Source organism: Quercus lobata, chromosome 5, assembly GCF_001633185.2.
Source record: "Quercus lobata isolate SW786 chromosome 5, ValleyOak3.0 Primary Assembly, whole genome shotgun sequence".
Classification (NCBI taxonomy): Eukaryota; Viridiplantae; Streptophyta; class Magnoliopsida; order Fagales; family Fagaceae; genus Quercus; species Quercus lobata.
In genome coordinates, this window is record NC_044908.1 from 48587785 (window position 1) to 48591877 (window position 4093).

At 34.5% G+C, this 4093-nt stretch overlaps 1 pseudogene; it reads right to left on the bottom strand.

Moving 5' to 3' along the window:
- Positions 1-531: 531 nt before the first annotated feature.
- On the bottom strand, positions 532-3220 carry LOC115990605 (annotated as a pseudogene).
- Between the last annotated feature and the right edge of the window lie 873 nt (positions 3221-4093).

Below are 4093 nucleotides of genomic sequence, written 5' to 3' on the forward strand. Positions count from 1 at the left end.
TATCACTAAAATTGTTTTTTTCTCACCGGTAACAACCTACCCCCTAAGATTTGTAGTGAAAATATTGTGAAAATAGCATTTTTCACAATTTTTTGGTTCAATTTTAACAGACCAAAATTTTGGAGAGGTCAAATTTTATTTTTAATGGGCTTATATTTTTATTTAAGATGTTCAAGTTTCTTTTAGGGCGGTAAAGTTTTTTTTTTTTTTTTTTTTTTTTTCTAGGGTTATTAACAACCCATATTAATTTAAAAATGATTTTTCTAAGATATAAAAATTATTATTTTCAAAGTTCAGGGTGGTCCTATGACCACCCTAAATCATACATAACGCCGCCCCTGTGTCTTGCAAATGATACCATGACACATAAAAGGCATCATAAGAAACCATTTTATTTGATAATAATTATTTCATGACATTACAAGAAGAAAAAAAAAGCAACTTTATTTAAACTTTATTGTGGTTCACCATCACTATTTCATAGATTTTTCCATAGATTTTTTTAGAATTCTAGTTTGGCGCAAATGCTTTTTAAAGATATTCAACTACATTCTTGTCTAGCTGGAAGGCCTTGATGAGAACATCAGGATTGATGGGAGGATCCAAAGACTGCATTTGCTAGGGTGATCAATCCAGGATTTTGGCTACTGAAACTAGAAAAGGTAAGAGCATCAATCTTCCCTATGTTGAAATGGAAGTGAATGAGACCAATTGGGAATACAAAGACATCTCCCTTGTTTAGAACTTTGGTGAAAAGTTTGTTTGGGTCAAATGTAACAAATCCAACTAAGAGAGTACCCTCAATGAATATCAAAAGCTTAGTGCCGCGAGGGTGAGTGTGAGGAGGATTCAAGCCATATGGTGCAAAGTCAAGGCGAGCCAAAGATATGCCTAGAGTGTTGAGACCTGGAAATTTATCAACATTCAAAAGAATGACATTTGATCCAAATTTGTTTCTAGTGTTTCTAGGAATATTAAGTCCAGAGAAGAAAAAATCATTCGCTGAGACAATTGCAGGGTCCTTGCAAAATTTTCCATTCACAGATACTATACAAAGAAAGAAAAGTTAGTTATTGTCACAAATAAGACATTTATGTAACAATGTACAATAACATGTCATGTGAGGGGAAAAAAACCGTGAGGGATAATTTTTTTAATGTAAGAACTTATAATAAATTCAAAAGAACTTGATTGATAATACTACTAATGCTAATCATAATGAGAGTGTGATCTATACATACCACCAGATTTGATGTCGTTAATTGCGACAAAGAAGTCTTGCAAAGGACTAGGGTCAAAGGCAAAAATAAAGAAGGATGCGAAGGCCAAAATGGCCACAGTTGTAAGGAAAGAAACACCTTTTGATAGGCCAAAAATGTATTGACCTCTTTGGCAAATTAATTAATTAATTATCCAAGTTAATAAATTAAGTCAATTTAACATGCAATAGCGTGGTAGCACAAACAAATTACCAAAATAATTAAATACAACAGAAAATAAATTTAGCACATGTGATTCGTTTACGAATGGGGAAAACCATCGAAGCAAAACCCCACTGGGTGAATTTAAGGTCACCATTCCTGAGAATCCACTATTATCAATCACAAGTGGTTACAAGTAAAAGGAATCCCAGTACCTAATACCAACTTATAGTTGAACTCTTACCCCTATACCTAATAGGACTTCTATTATAGCGGCAATCTTTTCGTTCAATGCACAAATCCCAGTATGTGACTAACTAATGATGCACGGATCCCAGTACGTGACTAACACACTAACTTAAGGAAGATGTTGGCTGCAAAGTTCTTTAGTTTATCAACAGTGAAGATCAGAAAGCTCCTTGGTCACAAAACCCTTGGCGTAAAGATACAGTAGTTTCTACAGAGAATATGATGAACTAGAGCAAATTCTGTTTCTGGTCACAATATGCATGGATTATTCTTTTGCAACACCTTGCATCATCTTGTGATGGCTCTTAAAATAATTCTTATATATGTTTAGGGTTATGAGAAAAGAAACCCTACACAAATACTCAAGGATACGCGTGTAATCAAATCTAGAAAACCTGATTTCATATTTCTCGATAGATACAGCTTGTGTCGAGCTTCAGCAGTAATTCTCGATAGAAAGAATTCTGTCGAGACTTTTGTCGAGCTTTAATGAGCAGCACATTCTTCACTTGTTTCTTGGTCAGATTTGCATGGGTTCAATACTGAACTTGAACATCTGCTTCTTGAAGTATTAAACCCATCCTCAATCTACCTAATTAGAAGTAAAGTGCATTTGGTCAAAGGATTAGCCAATTACATAAAATATGTCCCTAACAATCTCACCCTTTGGCAATTTTGTAACAAAACCACAACAAAAAAATGAATCATGAGAGAAGTCTTAAATCACTAAACTCATAACCACTTGGTGAATTACAAAATAAATCTAACCCCAACACAAACTCTTGAAAAAATTTGCAAGAAGGGAGTTCATGGCATGGTAGACTTTCATAACCCGTCTTTCTAAAACACTTGAACAAAACTCATCAAGGCATCTTGTGTGAAACAAAAAATAAGGATTGCATACATAAAGAAACATGTGTATAAAGAGAAAAAAGAAACAACACATGTAAAGATAGGTGAAGAAACATACATCATCATCTTATATATGAGAAATGATAAGTACAATGTATGTTAATAAATGGTCACAAGACCAGTATACATGAGGCTAATGTAAAAAAAGAAAGAAAAGAAAAGTAAAGAAGAACCTTACTACATCCCTCAAGATCTATAAACACTCCCCCTAACAAAAATTTCCTATACTAACTCTTTCCCTAAGTACAAGGCTACTCTCAAACCCAAAACTACTTACTTTTTTGTCACGAATGACAAAGGGTAAGTCACTGAGAGGTCATCATCTTGTCATCATTGGAAAAGCTAGCATTGTCATCCTCATCATCACCATCATCACCATCCTTATCTGCCGAAGCCTTTGGAGAAGGAGAGGGAGAGGGAGCGAAACCACCAAGGCGAGCTTGTTGTCGTGCTATACAACCAACAAGGGTGTTCATTTGACACATCTCATCAGTGAAAGAGTCAAGGCGAGCATCCATGCACTGAAGCTGTGCCAGGATGGCCATCAAGGTCACACCAATTGCCGAAGAAGAAAGAGCAGAGGTGGAAGGAGCCAAAGAAGAAGAAGCTATAGGATCTGTGTGATCGATCGTCTCCATTCATGGCCGCTTCAGTCGAAGTTGAGCCTCACTTTGTCGAATAGAACTGGCGCTGATGGTGTGAGAGACCACGCCCCTGGCCCATTTTATAAGATGTTAGGCCAAACCCACATGAATGGGTGAAGTCGTGTTATTGCCTCTCAAAATAGAGGTTCGACTGATTATATTTCCCCCCTTAGATTAAGAGTTTTATAATGGAGTCGCCACTTATTTAATTATTCAAAAAATAAGAAAACCATAATTGAAAAATTCCTCATTTTATTAATTTGAAATTGAATTTACATTGATCATAGGTAAATTGCATGGCTTTGGTCCTAGATACAATCTAAAATAAAGTACGTGACTTTGTTTCCTAGTTATAATTTGGAAATTGAAAAATTACATAGATAAGCATTTGATCTACTAACCCTTGATTTAAACTCGAAGGCTATGTTATAAGGTGGGAAGTTGTTAGACACCCACCTTGCTCGGTGAAATTGGTCTTCTAGACTATAGTGGCCAACATTCATATTATATCATCCAATATGTCAATCAATTTACATGTTGAATTTAATGTGTGTGTATGTGATAAACCATAATTCAATTTATTAAGCATTACATTTGGATTGAAAAATAAATTATAGTGAATGTGTGTGGATTATGATATCCTAGATTGAAGGATTTGAAAGAATTATTAAACAAACATGTTTTTCATATTTTTGATATGAATTTAAGATTAAAACTAGTGTTATGCATGAACATGTGAAGAACACATAAGAACATTTAAGAACATTCAAACATACTCAAGAGAATTTAAATAGTTATTATCATGCTTTAATCCTAAATTCTCATCATGACAACACAAAAAACAAGTTAGGGAAGGAGATTATACCT